This window comes from Pan troglodytes, chromosome 18 (genome assembly GCF_028858775.2).
Source record: "Pan troglodytes isolate AG18354 chromosome 18, NHGRI_mPanTro3-v2.0_pri, whole genome shotgun sequence".
Taxonomy (NCBI): Eukaryota; Metazoa; Chordata; class Mammalia; order Primates; family Hominidae; genus Pan; species Pan troglodytes.
In genome coordinates, this window is record NC_072416.2 from 76,977,177 (window position 1) to 76,995,654 (window position 18,478).

Below are 18,478 nucleotides of genomic sequence, written 5' to 3' on the forward strand. Positions count from 1 at the left end.
GGTATCTGCAACAGTTATCCATTGCTGCCTAACAAATTACCCCAAAATGTAAGCACTTAGAATCTCATCGTCTTTGTGGGTCAGGAATTAGGGAGTGGCTTAGCTGGGTGATTCTAGCTCAGGGTCTTTTCTGAAGTTGCCAGCAAGCTGTTGGCTGGGGCTGCAGTCTCAGAATCCTTGACTGAAGGGGAGGTTTCGTGTCCAAGGGGCTCACTTATGTGGCTGTTAGCAGGAGGCCTCAGTTCTTCACCATGGGGGCCTCTCTGTACAGCTTCAGGAGCAGCCTCACAATATGTCATCTGGTCTCCCACAGAGTGATGATCTCAGAGAGAGTGTGAGGAAAATGTGGCATGGCCTTTTAAGCCCCATTCTTAGACATCATGCACTGTCAAGCACCGTAACTTTAGCTACATTCTGTTGATTAGAAGTATACTAGTAAAGACCATAGTTAGGAGAGGGGAACCTGGCTCCACCATTGGAAGGGAGGTCTATCAAAGAACTTGTGGGCATATTGTAAGACCACCACACTCTGCCACTCCACACGTCCTGACTCTCCTAACACCTGCTCGCTTCACTGGTTCGGCTATTGGCAGTGGCATGGAGTGTGGGAAAATGCGTCCCTCTCTCCTTCCTGGATTAGAAAAGTCATCATCCTGCTAGTGTGAATCCACGTCCTGTGGTGGCCCTCTCAGGAGGGATTGTGGTTAAAGAATGGACAACCCAAGGGAATCATGTGTCATGGTGGAGCATACAGGCCAGCAGGTGAGTGGGGGAGATGCCTTTAGAGAGGAAACCTTGAGCTTCTTCTGTGATATTCATTACAGAACTTCCCCCAAAGACAGATGACATCCATTTATAATTATTTCAGCAGTGACTTTTGAGCTCAAGCAGTTTTATTTATTTTTCTCTCTGAAAGTAAGAAACTTTCTTTAAAGGATTTCTGCCATTTGGACAATGTGCTATGTCCCCATTGGTGTTATCAGTTGGTGGGATATAGAAAAGCAAAGTGGCCAGGCTCAGCCTTTTCTCTCGATCTTTTTTTTTTTTTTTCCTTTCTTAAGAAAGGGTCTTGCTCTTTTGCCCAGGCTGTAGTGCAGTGGTACAATCAGAGATCACTGCAGCCTCCAACTCCTAGGCTCAAGCGATCCTCCAGCCTCTGCCTGCCAAGTGTCTGGGACTACAAGCATGCACTACTGTGCTTGGTTAATTTTGACTATTTTTTTGTAGAGATGGGGCTTGCTTGCTTTTTTCTCCAGTCTGGTCTTGAACTCCTGGCTTCAAGCAGTCCTCTCACCTCATTCTCTCAAAGCACTGGGATGACAAGCTCTTTCTTTATACCAGTCCTCAACTTGCACTCTTTCCTGCATACAGCTTGTTTCTCTAATGTGGCTGTTCTCATGTTTACTTAATGGCCCAGCCATCTTCTCCTCCTCCTCCTCCTCCTGCTTTCTATTCTCCTTCCTCATCATTCTCCTCTTCTGCGAGTTCAGAAAATTGGGTTACAATACCTACAACATGCAGTGAGGACACTCTTTTATCATAACCCCAGTAGGCTTATGGTGCTTGTATCTGATTTTTCATAGTCTTTCGTTTGTTAATTTACTGCACATATGTTCCTTTCTCTTGTACATTACTGATGTGTGTAAGAATCTTGAATATCTATATGGTGCTTAGAGATTTCACAGCATTTATCGAATGCTATTACCTCAGCATCCTCTGTGAAACTGGGTATGACTACACCCATTTTGCTGATGAGGAAACTGAGGCGTAAGAGGATCCAATAAATTACCCATAGTCACACAGCTCACAAGCAAGTGCAGGCTTCCAGCCAAGGTTTGCTGGCTCATGTGTTTCATGCCTTTTCTATCGTACCATACAGGCACTTTGTCTCCCAGTGGAATATAAGTTCTTTGAGGCCAAGGACTGTGTCTCATTCTGTGTTGCATCCCTTTGGCTTCAGCCTCATTGTCTTGTATTTATTAAGCATTTGGAACATTTCAGCTGAATGAGTGAATGAGTGAAGCCATCAGTCAAATCAGAACACTGCTCACACATGCATCCCAAGTTCAGCTGTCGAACGTCTGGAACTGAGCAGTATGGAGCCTGTTAAGACCAGCGATGCTGTGGCCTGAATAACAACAGGATAGGAACATTCCCTTCTTCTCATAAATCTTGTAAATTTGCATTGTTTGTGCTGAACAGGGCCCGTGTGTCCTGGTAGCAAACATGGAGAGGCCCAAAAGGCTGATCTGGGACCATGTCCCCATTGAACAGTGCCCTTTGCTAAGTCTGCAGAATATTTAAATAAGGGGTTAATTTATAAAGTGAGCTACAGGAAAGTTTCCAGGATTGTCGTGCATGTGTCTCATAAATCGGCACAAATTGAATCTAGGTTTCTGTGCCCGTCAGCTCCTAGGTAAACCAAAATTTATTGAGAGGTGTATAGGTTGCCATCCAAAGAAACATAGTAAGTGAGAAAAGTGTATCCTCAGGAGGTCTGTAAACAAGGTCTGAAGGCTGGCAGAAAGGACAAGGGTCTGCAACGTAAAATCCCCATTGCCGAAGATCAGAAAGTACAGCGTAGTTTGTTGTAGATGAAGACAGGGTTCCAGGATTTCTTGATCTTTCTTGAACATTCCACTGACTTCTTAACAGAATAAAGATTTTGTATATTGCAGAGATAATTTATAGATACAGGTACAAAGGGGATACAGACAAAGAGAAAGGGTAACTTCAGGATGTTGCGTATGTCAAATCATTACGTTAGTTTACCCAGAACCAAAAAAATTATGCAATATATAAATACGAAGCTTTAGTTTTTCATGATTGTTCGTAATAACATGATTGTGATAATGACTATTTGTAATAATCATGCATACCACCTTAGTCTGAGCAATGCTATTAGCAGTTCATAATTATTGAAGGGCTGTCAGGAACCAGACACTGTGCTGAGTGTTCTACAAACTGTATTTCCAGTCTTCTTTTTTGTTCAATTTCCACTCAAATTTTTAAGGGGGTTTGGAGGGCGTTAACATGCCCATTTTACAGAGGTGGAGGAGGACGCTCCAGAAATGAAGCCCAAGGATCTTAAGGTAATATATGGGCTTGAATCCAGTGTATCTTGCTCCGAAAGCCTTGCTTTTGTCATTATCCAACATTAGCTGTCTTTATTGTAGTGGCCTTCTTACCACCTAGAAAACAAGTGCCAGCATTCTAGTAAAATTTATTCACCTTCCGAGATTATTTAATATTTTAGTCTGTAGCTTTTATCCCTTTAACTACAACATTCAAAGCGTTGTGCACAATATTCTAGTAGTAAATAGAGGCTTTAAATCCACACGTTGATAATGGTCAAATCCTCTTAAAGGGGCCAGCAACAAAAATGACTTTAAAGGGGAAATATTCCTTCAGTGTTACAAGCGCCCATGAGCATGTTAGTAGAGCAGTTGTGTGTTGAAGAAAGAGAAGGTAGAGTGATACTGAATACCCCGTGAAATCACACAATCAGCACTTGAGAATGTTCACACAGTTGTTCACACACATATTGATATCAGACCTTATAGCAGTCCTATTGGCTAGATCAGTTATTATGAACGTGTTTTATAGAGTAGGAAAAAGAGATGCGACGTGACTTGCCTAAGAACACACAGCAGTTCTGAAACTCACCCTGTGCTAATCTGACCTCGTGAAGAAATTGAGCAAACTAGGCTCCAGGGAGAAACGAAAACAACAACAAAAAATGTATTGCCAAAATATTGCTAGCAGACATCTAGAAAAATGTCTTCAACTTCTTTTGGTAGGAAAAGAGGAAAAATTCAAATCTGAATTCAACGTATTTATTTTTTTGTTTCTGACTTTTTATGTAAGCAGAGCTCTGAGTTGTATCCTCATATATTTGAGACTAACAACAAGGAAATATAAAATTATGTTACTACCTAAGCTGCCACTTCTTCAAAGCCTCGTTATTCTTGTTCCCTTCAATGTATTTCAACTCCAAAATACATAGTGACATGAAAATTGTGTATTCAGATTGTTCTATTGATTTCGTTGAGAAAGTGACCTTGTATGCACACATGAGAATTTAGAGATCTATATATACCGCCTGGCCTCTTCTTTGTAAGGGTATAACAACAGTGGTTAACATGCATTTTTTTTTTTTTTTAACACTTAGATTTACTCTTCCTTTGCACAGACTAATAGCACACTGAGGTGGGATCCAGGGACGGTTCCTTGGCAAGTTGTACTGCTGTGGCCTAGGGAGGGACAACTGGCAGGGCCACACAAGGAGGTAAAACCTTATGCTCCATTTGCAAAGCCAGTGGCCCCAGCAGAGATAGGAGGCCCTCTTTGTGATTTCGGCAGTGCTTTCCCTGGGATTGAGGTCTCCTGAAACTTATTCCCGCAAGGACATACTACTGTGGACTCACCTGAAGGGCGGCATCCACTCTTCTAGTAGGATCTCACATTGGTATTTTCAGACACTTCTGCCCCTTGCCATGTTTAATAAGTCATCTATGTTGTTTGGGAGGAAAGAGAATGAGCATTCCTCAGTTCCTGCACTGCACCAGGCCTTGCCAATACAGTACCTCATTTAATTTTTGCTACCATCCTTGAGGTGGCTGGCATTACGCCATTTGCGGGGTGTAGAAAATGACATGCAGAAATACTGTAGCAGCTCACTTAATATCAGGCAGCTGGTAAGTGGCAGAGATGAGGCTGGACCCCAGGATTTCTGACCTAATTTCTGATCTCCTTAATTATTCTATACACCAAAAACCCCTGTGGTTTGGATTCCTAATCACAGGACTGAGATGAAACAGAATTTCTTAGCATAGGGGGCCAAGCAGTAGATGGGCTTTTGCGAAGAAGTTTTTTCTTTTTTCAGAGTCAGAGGTTGGCAGCAAAAGATGAGAGATGGAAGGTCAAGTGCAGCAGAAGAGAGAAACAGGGAGAGTGGAGGTTGTTCTCTAGAACATAGAAGCCGCTTCGTCATCCCACACAGTGGAAACCAGAGCCCAGATTATGTTAACGAGAAGTTCCAGAATTGCAGATGTCCCTTTGCTGCTTAGGGAGGGGGGAGAAGAAGAAGGAGGAAAAGAAGAAAAAGAAAAAGAGCAGGTGGAAACTTAAAAAAATGTTTAGCTGCATGTAAATGGCTTTTATTATAACTGCTAGGCTGAACCAGAAGACTTGAGCTATGTAAAAATGTCACTTGCTCTTATCACGGTTCATAGAGATTACCTTTCAACGCGAGTTTCATTTTCATTTCTTCCAACACTTAGAGAAGTGAACGAGGCAATGACTCCTTTATTCCCTAACCCTCGCCCAGCAACTTGCTTTTTCCTCTGTGTTTTGTGTCATTCTGTATGATATTGCATCAAGGCAATTCACGGCAGTGGTTGAACCAAAAGCAATTTAAGTCAAAAATGGACAAATATGGATGTCACTTATAAGGCTTGTTCAAAGGCCTTTTACATCACTCAAAGCCTGAACACTTCTCAGGAGTGGGATGCTTTTTTTTATTATTATTTTTTATTTTCTAGCAGTGCAAGATTGAAGATTTAATACAGACCTCTTAGGCGTCTGCGTGGTTCTTACCTAGAAACTATTTACTGGTGAACCAAATATTTTGTATCTTATACCAAGAAAGAGGGGCTGACAAAGATTGAGGGATTAGAAATCCAAGTGAATTTCTATTTATTATTTTGACTTGGTAATTTGTAATAACAATAGCCACCGTGTATCTATACTTCCTAGATTTGGGCATGGTGTTAGGAGTCTTATATTTATTATTTTACTTAATTTTCATAGTCATCCTGCGTAGAAATATCAATAAATATAAAGGTAAGTATTATTGTCCCCATTTTACAGATGAGAAAATGGAGTCCCAGGGACCTACCTGCTCAAGGGCACAGAAAGCTTGAATGAGTAAATTTACTGTGTGTTGTTCCAAAGGTTTCTCCAAAGGTCTTTGCACCTCCCAAGGCTATTCTCATTTTGAGAAAGACTGGCACAGTTAGAGGCCAGGAACCCATCTTGGCTGTGTGCCTTCTGCTTTGTCTCTGGGGTTGTGGGGAAGGCTGGTAGCTTGAGAGCCTCCTCCTTCAACTCTGTCAGGCTGCATGCACATTGGAAGGTGGCTTTTCAGGTTGTGGTGGGTGGTGGTGAAGCAGAGGGATGCAAAGCAGGGTACATGGAGGGCTGTGCCTTGGTCATTCCCAGGAAGCAAAGCGAGCGTCAAAAAAAGACAGGGTAGTTGGGCCATGGCGTTGCAGAGTGACAGTGAACCAGGAACCAGAAGAGCTGACTTCAGAGGAGGCTTTAGGCGCTCCTACATGTTGATTCTTAGAGAACTAAAGACACAGTTGCATCTTAAAATGTTGAGACTTACACGTATACACAATAAGAATATTTTCTTTGGCTGCAAATGTACTATAAAAGAGTGAAAAAGCCAATCCCAAAAGATTACATTGGTAGGATTCCATTTACATAATCTTCTTGAAATTAGAAAATTATAAAAATAGAAAACAGATGGCTGGGCACGGTGGCTCACTCCTGTAATCCCAGCACTTTGGGAGGCCAAGGCAGATGGGTCACCTGAGGTCTGGAGTTCCAGACCACCCTGACCAATATAGTGAAACCCTATCTCTACTAAAAATATAAAAAGTTAGCCGGGCGTGGTAGCACACACCTGTAATCCCAGCAGCTCGGGAGGCTGAGACAGGAGAATTGCTTGAACCCGGGAGTCAGAGGTTGCAGTGAGCCCAGATCGTGCCCCTGTACTCCAGCCTGGGCAACAGAGTGGTACTCCATCTCAAAAGAGAAGAAAAGAGAAGAAAAGGAAAGACAACAGATAAGTGATTGCCAGGGACTGGAGAGGAGTGGGGGGTGAGTGGGAACCGGAGTGGATATAAAAAAGCAACTGGAGGATCCTGTTATAGATGGAAATGTTCTGCATCTTGACTGTCTCAATGTCAATTTCCTGGTTGTGAAATCGTACTAGAGTTTTGTGAGATATCACCTTTGGGGGAAACTGGATCAAGGGTGCATGAGATTGCTGTATTATTTCTTGACTGCATGCGAATCTACACTTATCTCAAAAATAAAAACTTTCATTAAAATCAAATAACTGCTTAATATTTGGGGGGAAAAATTCAACAAGTAAATTCAAATCACCCACGAGCCCACCACCCAGAGAGAGTCACCTGTTCTATTTTGATATATTTTCTCTTCCTCCCTTCCAGTCTCTCTCTTCTGTTCCTAGATATAAAATGGAGAGGTTTTAAAATGTAATTACATCTAACTATCCCCTGGCTTGGTAATATCCAACCTTTTCGTGTCCTCAGAGAGGTCCAAAGGCTTTGCTGAAACTTGTTGGTTTGGCATTGATTTTGGCAAAAGACAGCAACAAGATCCCCTTTCTAGGAACCCATGTGGATTACTGTGGATTCAGAATGGATGCATTTTATGTACAGGGCTGTGACTTTTTTTTTCCCCTTCCTCATGCTAATAGGTGTTAATACTTTGCAATAAATATTACTTATGTCTGTGAATTGAACTGCATCCCAGACTGTCAGCACATATTTATTTTCTCATTTTAGTTTCTCCAGGTTCTCACTGTTATGGAGGGTGGGGAGGGGGTACAATAAGGTTAGGCTGGAGGGCATATCTGATTTGGAAAATACATCCCTGGTGATGTTCCTACCGAGTCACAGGCTTGGATGGTGATGATAAATTGGGACTGAGGAATGGGTTAGGAGAAGGCTTGAAGAACCCACCTCCTAAAACCATCGTCTAGAGATATTTTTCCAAGTGCTTTTGTTTCCAGTGACCTCCCAACCCCAGGAACTAGCGAAGCCTTCAGGCAGGTAAGTGCACAAATCCTGCATTTTCTACTTAACCATTTATTATTAGCTAGTGACTTGAGCAAGTTGATTCATTTTCCTGATCCTCCATTCCCTTTTCTGAGCCACAGTTTCTTCATCTTTGAGTAGAGTTAACAAATTACTGGGTGTTTGAAAGATCAAATGAGTTAGCACATGAGAACATGCTTTGCACAAACAAAGTTGTATGCAAAATAAGTTATCATTATGGCATGGGAGAAACCGTTTGTGGACATTGCCTCCCAGTTGACCCTCAGTGTGTACTTGTGGAATAATTTTTTAATATAAAATAATTACCATCACTAATCCTAACTGTGCACATTCTTGACTCTGTGACACTGAGCAAAATCCTGAACCTCTCTGTGCCTTGATTTCTTTCACGTCTTGTTCTAGTTTTGAAGAGCGATTCTTGTGTGAATTCAGGGAGAGGAGGCATGAGGCATGGTAAGGACACAGTACATCTGTGGTTGACAAATTCAGTAGGCCCACAGTCAATGCAAAAGTCCTCATGCCTCTGCAGCACAGTTACAATGAAGAGGAGCGATGGCATGGCATGATCCCACTACTTAGGAAGGCTTATTACGTAGTGTCTACAGAGCCAGTGGTTTATTTTGCATTGTTTATGTCAGCATTAAGCAGTATTCTTACACAGTTTGTAAGTCTTAAAACTCAGTATCTACTCTAGTAGTTGCTCCAAATGTGATGTCCTCACAAATCACCCAGGGATCTTGTTAAATTTGGATTCTGATTCAGTAGGTCTAGGTGGGGCCCGAGCTTTTTTGTTTCCTTTTCTTTAATTTTTGTGGGTACCTAGTAGGTGTGTATGTACATATATATGTATATATATGTGGTTTTTTCAAAAAAATTGTGGGCACATAGTAGGTATATATATTTGTGGTCTGTGTTTCTTATAAATTGGTGATCCCCCAGGGGATGCCTGCCTTGTTGGTCCAGGTAACACACTTGGAATAGCAAACATCTTGATGTAGTTCTCAATAGTAGGACTATTGCCAGTGGTGGGGGCATTTTGGAAGTTTGGAAAGGCATTTTGGTGGCCTTTGGCACTTAGCAGGTGGGGTCCACGGGTCCATCCTGTGATGCCATAGGCAGTCCAATATAACAAAGAACTGCCCTCGTCCCGGTAACATACACCTGTGCCCCCGGACATTCATTTCGGTAAAAAACTTGTTTCCATTGATCTGACCCCAGAATTCCCTGTGCTTATACAGATACACAACGTGCACTGGGTCTTCCAGAAATGCAGGGGCCTTCTAAATCAAGGGAAGATTGTGTGGTGTTTTGTTCCAGTCTTTTACCAAGGTCTCAATACCATCTTGAAACATCATGCAGCGCTGCTCATAATATTTGAGTCACCATAATGTGATCTGTCTACATATGTAGCTGTTTGTATTCATGGTGATTAAATAGTTGTGTGCTAGACCTGCCCTTAGCGAGCAGCTCATGAGAGCAGATTTTGCCTATTTCTTCGAAAATCTGCGTTCAGTGATATCGTGTTGTTAGCTTGAAACTGACCATGGTGAGAATATTTACACCATGTAAACTGGCAAATGCTACTAATCAGGATGATTGTCTTAGTTTTCATTTTGTAATTTTCAGAGTTGGTTTACCAATATGATGTCTGTATTAAAATATATGTAATGCTGCTTTCAAAATGTTAAGTATTATGAGAATACATTAACAAAATTCTGGCGAATTGTTTGTCTTACGTTTCTTGAATCCAAACCTATAAGTAGGTGCAAACATTAGACTGTTTCATTATGGGCTTCTGATACACTCCTGTCCGAGAAGTTACCTTTGAAAATGTGTACTATTTTATTGTCAATTATGTTTTCTTTAAAAAAAATTTATGACATATTACTTTTGCTAATTATGTGTGTGAGTAGATTATGTTATTCATGAATTTTATTTCAGGACCTTGGTAAGGGGTTATAAAATATTTCTTTTGAAATGAGGGTCTCGATTGTTGGGCTTGAGTATCCTGATCTAATTAATGCACTGGGCAGAGCTGGCAGACGTGTGGGACACCCAGCGATTCTCGGAAGGGAAGGGATATAAGAGACACACTATAAAGGTGAATGGTAATTGGCATCTCCCCTTCAAGGCGACCAGGAGGATCTGAGCTGACTGAGTGCCTTTGTGGAAGTGTGTTTTGAACTGAGATTAGAGAGATCAGCAATGTATCTCTTAAAGTAATCCAGGAGGAGTTCATTTTCAACTGATTCAGCAATGGAGCACTTGAAGAGGAGGAAGTCAAAATTCAAAATGGGTTGGGTGCAGTGGCTCGCTCCTGTAATCTCAGCCCTTTTAGAAGCTGAGGCAGGAGGATTGCTTGAGGCCAAGAATTTGAGACCAGTCTGGGCAACATAGCCAGACCCCATTTCTAAAAAAAAAAAAATTAAATTATCTGGGCTTGGTGGTGCACACCTGTAGTCTGAGCTGCTCGGGAGGCCAAGATGGGAGAATTGCTTGAGCCTGGATGTGTGTTGCTATGGTGAGCTAGGATCATGCTACTTTACTTCAACCTGGGTGACAAAGTGACACCCTGTTTCAAAAAAGAAAAAGAAAACAAAAAGTTGGAAATGAGTGGAAAAGGATCTAAGATGATTGGAAACAGTGTACATAGAATACAAGAGGAGTTGGGCATGCTGGCTCATGCCTGTAATCCCAGCACTTTGGGAGGTCAAGGCAGATGGATTGCTGGAGCTCAGGAGTTTGAGACCATCCAGGGAAACATAGTGAGACCCCATTTCTACAAGAAGTAAAAAAAATCAACTCACACCTGTAGCCGCAGCTACTCAGGAGGCTGAGGCAGCAGATTCATTTGAGCCCAGGAGGCGGAGGTTGCAGTCACCCAAGATCACGCCACTGCACACCAGCCGGGGGTGACAGAGTGAGACCCTGTCTCAAATAAAAATAAAAATAGAATACAAGGGGGGATGAAGATAGATTTAAAATACGCTCTCTAGAAAAAAGTAAGAAATATGGAAAGAAATCTAATTTAGAAAAATGCACGCACACACAGGCACGCTTCACAGGACTGGCAGGTGGAGAGGATGTTTGTTAACAGGGCTGGCTATTTTACTTTAAGTGCTGCAAACATTGCACTAATGTTTGGGTCTTTGCTTTTGGCAATCACTTCTCTTGTTAATTTTTTTTTTTTTTGGCACCATAGAAATGTTTCCATAAATAGTGCATTTAATGGAGTGTGTTACTTTATTACTGTCAGCCACTGTCCTAGGAGAGGAAAATTCAATAAACACAAAAGCAAAGATTAGAACATTGAAAGCTTCCAATTCCAGATCCTTCATGAGCTTGTACCTCTAAAGAATGCGATTTTTCTATTTCTCCACCTGCAAAATTCTTACTTTTTGGGCTGGTAAAGCCACCTAGGTCTGTGCCATGTCCAACCCGATCTGGAAAACGTTGATTATCGTGGTGCCTGTTTTGTTGACTTAACAAAGCCAATCGCCCCTTCCTATGCTGCTAAGATGCGAATGCCCAGCTCAGGGGATGAGATAACTGTCAGCTTTGCCTAAGCTTTGGGCATTAGCACCCTCCATATGCAACAAACCCACAAATGAAATGTTTTGACTCTTTGACACAGAATGGTTGGAAATCACTTCCTGGGCCAGAGCAGGGATCCGGTGTAAAGGAGGAAGTAAAAATAAAAAAGCATAAATAAATGAGAAAGTGAGCAAATCACACTCATCGAGGAGCAAAATAATTCATTCCCTCTCCCTGGCTCAGCATGGATGCAAATAATGTATCATTAAGTAAGTCCCCAATACAAAGACAGCCAGCATAACTGTTTCCTCAAATATTTAGCCAGAGCCAAAAGCAATTTATTATGTTTTTTTAAATAAGTTTGATTTACTAACCTTCAGCACAATCCCTATTTTTAGAGGTTGGCTCATATTTTTAATTTGTTTTCTCTGAAGCGCTGCATCCTTGGTAGCGTTTCAGCTGTCCACTCGGTTCCTAATGGCAGAGCAACACCGAAAAGCGTAATTACATTTCCTAATTATGTGTAATTAGGCAAAACCCAGATGATGTATTCAACATGCTCTGAGAATAGCCAGGGGTTAAAGACTGCTGGAATTTGGTAACGTTTTTATAAATAAGCTGGTGCGTTATTTAACGTGGAGGTCTAAGGTGACGCTGGGTGCCTTGTAGACCGATACTGTGGTTGAAATCTATCGCATTTGTTTATTTAGCCAAGTAAAACTGTAAGTGATTCCCCACCTCCATACCTTCCCCTCTTTTGGAAACCAGAGTTTAGGTGTGCTATTCTTAGCCCAAGAGAGGCCCTCTAAACCCAGAACCATAAAGTTCTGCTTACTGACAGCCTAAGTGATATTTATTTTTTCAAAGCTTAATCCTTTTGAAACATGGAGAAATAAATACATCCTCTTATCTACCATATGCCTGGGATGGGAAATAAATTCTTATTTTCCTGCCGTGTGGTACCAGTGGGTTACGATGAATAATTTGGGCAGTCTCACTGAAGATAATAGGGAAGCCTTCTCTATTACCAGTGATAATTATGAATCTCATAATGGAAAACATCCCGAGCCCGAACATCAATCAGGGAAGATAAACAATGGGAAATGATAGGTGTACAAAAGGGAAAATGGCAACAGCACATATGGAGGGAAAGACCGCAGAATTCTGGCGGGGTTATAAATCATACACTCAAATAATTTCCGTGCAATTAATATCCTCAAATTAAAACATACGTTTTTAAAGAAAGATTTTGCAGACTTTTAAGCTGGGCAACTGTCTGCCTTACAAGATGCATCTGGAAACCCCAGTGCCATCCTCCTTCTTTAGTCTTGTATATTTATGTATCCCCGGCCAGAGTTGGCTGGGGCACAGTCTAACAGTGTCACCGTGTAAGCTGACCTAGTGACCTTGCTCTAGCTCACTAGGGACTGAGCATACACCAAAGTGGCCAGAGCTAGTGGTGGCTGACTCTCAGGATCTTTGGCCCTGACAGAACAACAAAGACTGGCCTATTGAGGCAGGAAGTCTTAACTTCCTTGGCCAGCCTGAAAGGCTGTCTCCAACCATGCGGACACAGCCCATTGAAGCGGTTGGAAAAGCTACAGACAAATGGAAAACCTTCATTCCAAAGGGTCGTTGTCTCCTCCTATTTAATAGCCCTGCATTCATGCACTTTTTTATCTTGCTGTCTTTTTTTTTTTTTAAATCAAATACCAAAGTACTTCTATGGACTGGTCTTAAAAAAAAAAAAAGAATCCATTCATAACTGTGAAAAAATACTGCCTATTAGTCTGCTATTATGGCTGAAAATGAAACCTAAGACTACATGGCTAATTTATTTACTGCATCATGGGTGAAGACCAACAAGGTTTCCAGCCTTTCCTCCTATCTGTCTGCATGTAGAAATTCACAGACCACGGCCATTCTGACATGAATTCAAATGAGAAGTTTTCCATTCCAAACCCTTTTTAGGAGCAGCCTGGAAACTGGAGTCAACTGTCAAATATGTCCTTATGGCCACAAAGTATGCTCATGGATTCTGTTTTACAGGCTTAGCATAATATTTTATAAAACATATTTTTAAAGAAAGTGTAATTTTCCCCCAAAAGCAAGGGTTTTCCAATGCCATATAATTTACTAAGTGTGGCTTTGCTGCGTAATAGTCCATAATTTATAGTCAGCCTCCACAAGGCAAAAAATAACTCCAAGCTATGATTAAGTAAGTAATGGACAAGGTAACTAATATTTCCGGAAGGATGGCCTTCCAGACACTCATTTTAAGTGACAAAATGGTTGAAGGTTGAGATATGTACTAATCCTGTACTAATTTAATGGAATCAAGAAATGACATTATAAGCTGGCTTATGTGGGCACTTAAGACATGGAGCTGAGAGTGAATATGAGAGTGAATATTCTCCACGTCCATTTTAATGACCTTGTGCCTCATTTTCCCCATTTAAGGTAGATGGGTTTATGCCTAATTGTGCCACCAGTTTTTCCCATAAAATAATTAATTTGGAAGGGGTGGCCTAATTCATTCTGAACCAATTCTAAGATGGTAGCGTGGATGCGGGAGGCACTGCACAGGATGGAAAGCATGGACTTTGGAATCTGGCACGAGTGGATTTGAATTCAGACTTAGTCATCAGGAGCTGTGGGACCTTGGGAAAGGTTGGTTTGTTTGTTTGTTACAGTTTTTAAATTTTGAAATAAATGTTGGCTTACAGAAAAGCCATAAAAAATACTGCAAAGATTTCCCATGTGCTCTTCACTCAGCTTCCCCTAATACTAACATGATACATTTTTCAACACTGAGAAATTAACCTTGTTATGATGCTATTAACTAAACTCAGACTATAACTGACCAACAGACTTTATTTGGATTTCACGGTGTGTCCTCTTCCATCTTTTACAACCAGATAGCACCTGGCATTTATTGTCATATCTCTGCAGTCCCCTCTGGTCTGGGACAGTTTCTCATGCATTATTTTTTTTAATGGCCTTGAAATTTTTGAAGAGTTCCGGTCAGTTATTTTGTAGAATGCCCGTAATTTGGGTTTGTCTGATGTGTTCTCTTGATTAGAATGATGTGGTGCATTTTTGGGAGGAATATACAAAAGTGATGTGCCATTCTTCGGCCATCAAGTCAGAGGATGTGTAATGTGAAAATATCTTATTACTAGTGATGTTAGCCTTGACCTCTTGGTTAAAGTATTATCTGCCAGATTTCTCCACTGTAAAGGATCATTTTTTCCCTTTGTAATTAATAAATATATTGGGGGAGGTACTTTGGGACTACTTCTCAAATTTTCATCCATTAATTTCAGCATCCCTCTGGGGATCTTGCCTGCAGTGATTAATACTGTGGTATTCTCATGATTGACCTTGTCTTTCTGTCATGCCTTCTATTTATTGGTTGGAATTCTTCTACATGGAAGGCTGTTTCTTCTTCTCCATTTATATTGGTATGGGTACGTGAATATTTATTTTATTCTGTAGGTCATAATACGACAGTATTGTGATATATTTTGTTGCTCAAATTGTTCCAGCTTTGGCCCATACGAGGTCTTTCGGGCAGGTTCCTGCACCCTTTTGACATGCCCCTTTCTTTTTTGAACACTTCGTTATTTTTTGGCACTGTAAGAGGCTTTACACTGTCATCTTGGACTTCCCTGCCTCAGTCTTGGAATTAACTCATTCTCCATGGAGGCTTGGTTCGTTTTATTATAGAATCATATTTAGAACTAAGATCTAGGTGCTAATTGTGCTCAGAAATATGTGTATTATACAAACCCATGCACATACACCTATCTCCATTTATTCCTGTATCTCTGCGTATATTATAATTTTAGTATATTTATATTTCTTTCTGGACACATTCCATTATTTTATTTATTCATATATTTATAACATATCTATCTATTATAAATTATATATATGTACACTTTAATGTGTGTTTGTACCTAATTCCAATCCAACACAACAACTGGGTTTTTTCAAACTTGTTTCTTTGTTTTTTTCTTTTTGTGGAGAGCAGGGTCTTGCTATGTTGCCGAGCTCAGTCTCAAAGTACTGGGCTCAAGCGATTCTCCCGCCTCAGCTTCCCTAAGTGTTGGGATTACAGGCTAGAGTCACTGCATCTAGCCACAACTGAGTTCATTATTCTGACGTTTCTTTGGGATGTTATTTAACTCTCAGTTTCTTCTTCTATAAGATGGAAATAATAACAACTAAAGGTTAGGATTTGGGGAAGGTATGGCAAATTGTAAAAATGGTAGCTTGTTTAAAAAAAAAAAGAAGAAGAAAAAGGAAAACAGTATTTCCCTCACCTCATCAACACCTGTCCTGTATGACTGGCATTGCCCGGTGGAATCTTAGCAGCAGAGGCATGACAAGCGGTCGGATACTGGGACTTTCTGTTTCATTGCTTACAACCCTGTGACCACTGCATGAACAAGCCTGAGCTGACCTGCTAGAGGATGGTGGCCACATAAAGGGAGAGTAGTTGCCCCAGCTGATAGCCTGTCGGTGCCTGGCATATGAGTGAGGTCCCTCTAGAGTCATCTAGCTACTAACCAAGCTACCACCTGACCCCAGACACACCAGAGAGCCTAGCAGAGATCAGCCGAGACAACCCACACCAGAGAAAGAGCACAGCCCATTCACAGACTCAGAAACTAAATATAAGAAAAATGGTCACTGTTGTTACTCACTGGGTTTTGCAGGGGTTTAATATCCAGCAAATGCCAACGAATTAGAGTTGACATACGGAAAACAAGTAAGATTAACTTTGTACACCGTGGGCTCCCAATCAGTGCTGCTTTTCGTTGTTGATGTTGTTGTTAATGTTGAAAAAATCTTCAAGTCATGTTCGCCCCCATACACCTTCCCAGACAGTCTAACTAAATGCACTGTATTTGCTAACTGTTGGAACTTGGCTTTTGGGCTAGACCAGCACCTCGAGAAAGAACCACTGTTAAAATGTAAGGCTCTGAGTGTTTATCAGCTCACACCAAGGAAGAGAGAGCTCAGGAGCGACTGGGCATGAGGTGGAGTGAGCACTGTGAATGCTGGGGAATGGAAAGTCCTTTATCTGGTGTTGCCTAAGGGTACGGGGAACCTGGCCTGGTGTCGGGAGGAAACAGGGTGCAGAGTGGGAAGGGCAGGAGTATCTAAGTGGCCAAATTTAGCCTAATTAACACATTTGCCTAGGGCTGACCCTGAAGCAGAAAGCAAAGCCTAGATCAGTCTGCTCTCCTCCTACCAACAGGGTAATGATGAGGTTGAACCACCAGTTCTCAGTCCCATACATGAGATTCCCAAAATAGACGGGAGTTACACAGAGACCTTTTTTTTTTTTAACCTCCTCTGAGATTTTTTTAACCTCCTCTGAGATTCTGTATTTCCTTAATGACCCGGAAAATCTATTTAGCCCAGTTTTTATCCTTGCAGATAAGTTAGTACGCTTCTTTTTCTGCTGGTTGTGATCATATTTCTATTTAGGGGTAAAGGTGCTGAAAACCATTTGCTGCGATGAGTCGCAAAGACATAGTTACCATGAGCAGCAGTAGGATGGGTGGCCACTAGACTGCCATGGGCATGATCACTGTTACAGTCTTGCCACAGCTCCCCAGGGTCTACTTGGTGTCCCACGGAGGACAGTCTGTACAGTAACTCAACATTAACTGTGTACGCCTCCTAGTTTGGCCACTGTTCTGCCCAAACATACAAGAGTCAATGTAAGTCTCTGTTACCACTGGGAGCACTCACCTTTGGGCATGTTGCTACAGAGTCACTCATGCCTAGAAGTTGCGAAGTCACGAAGTTGTCAAAAAACACAACCACAGGCCGGGCGCGGTGGCTCATGCCTGTAATCTCAGCACTTTGGGAGGCCGAGGCGGGGGGGATCACGAGTTCAGGAGATCGAGACTATCCTGGCTAACACGGTGAAACCCCGTCTCTACTAAAAATACATAAAAAAATTAGCCGGGCCTGGTGGCGGGCGCCTGTAGTCCCAGCTACTGGGGAGGCTGAGGCAGGAGAATGGCATGAACCCAGGAGGTGGAGCTTGCGGTGAGCGGAGATCGTGACACTGCACTCCAGCCTGGGTGACAGAGCGTGAATCCCTCTCAAAAAAAAAAAAAAGAAAACAACCACAACCACATTTTGAGGTAGGCCTTCCTTGGCAAACGTTGATTTTGTTTCTGTATTTGAGGACAAAACACAGTATGTTTTTTTCCCTACCTAGACTAGATTTCTAATCTTGATGCAGTGAGCAAAGGGAGAGGTTTGTATTGTTCCTACCTTAGTCAAAGGACCCATAAAAAATAGAGTGATAGGCTGGGCTGGGCGTGGTGGCTCATGCCTGTAATCCCAGCACTTTGGGAGGCCGAGGTGGTCAGATCACCTAAGGTTGGGAGTTCGCGACCAGCCTTACCAACATGCAGAAACCCTGTCTCTACTTAAAATACAAAATTAGCCGGGTGTGATGGCACATGCCTGTAATCCCAGCTACTTGGGAGGCTGAGGCAGGAGAATAGCTTGAACCTGGGAGATGGAGGTTGTGGTGAGCCGAGACCATGCCATTGCACTCCAGCCTGGGCAACAAGAGCGAAATTCCTTCTTAAAAAAAAAAAAAAAAATAGAGTGATAGAGTGAGAATTTGGCTTTTAGTCTACATAAGTTTTCACTACCAGTTTCTGTGTGTGTGTGTGTGTGTGTGTGTGTGTGTGTAAAATACCAAAGAGAAAACAATAAAAAAATAGAGAAAATAATAATAACTAGCCAATGTGTCATCGCTCCAGACAACAGCCACTGTCAATATTTGGTTAACCCATTCAGATTTTCCCCTATGAATGAGTTTTTTTGCCTCCATAATATTAGTTATAATACATTGATACTACATCCTGAGTGTTTCACTTAACATTATAGCACAAGTGTCTTCCCCTGTTGTAACATAGTGATTATTAATGTCAAACATCAGCTAGATAAAAGCTGTCTAGTGATAGAAAGTTCTTATAGCTCATACACTCTTCAATAACTGGGAATTTATACTGTTTATAGTTTTTGTA

General features: G+C 41.6%; 1 protein-coding gene and 1 pseudogene across 2 annotated transcripts in view; both read left to right on the top strand.

Moving 5' to 3' along the window:
• LOC129137474 (small ribosomal subunit protein uS3-like) overlaps nucleotides 1–18,135 on the top strand; it is a 44,996-nt pseudogene extending 26,861 nt beyond the window's left edge.
• WWOX (WW domain containing oxidoreductase) overlaps nucleotides 1–18,478 on the top strand; it is a 1,110,761-nt gene that overhangs the window by 736,439 nt on the left and 355,844 nt on the right. The gene's annotated exons all lie outside the window — the stretch shown is intronic.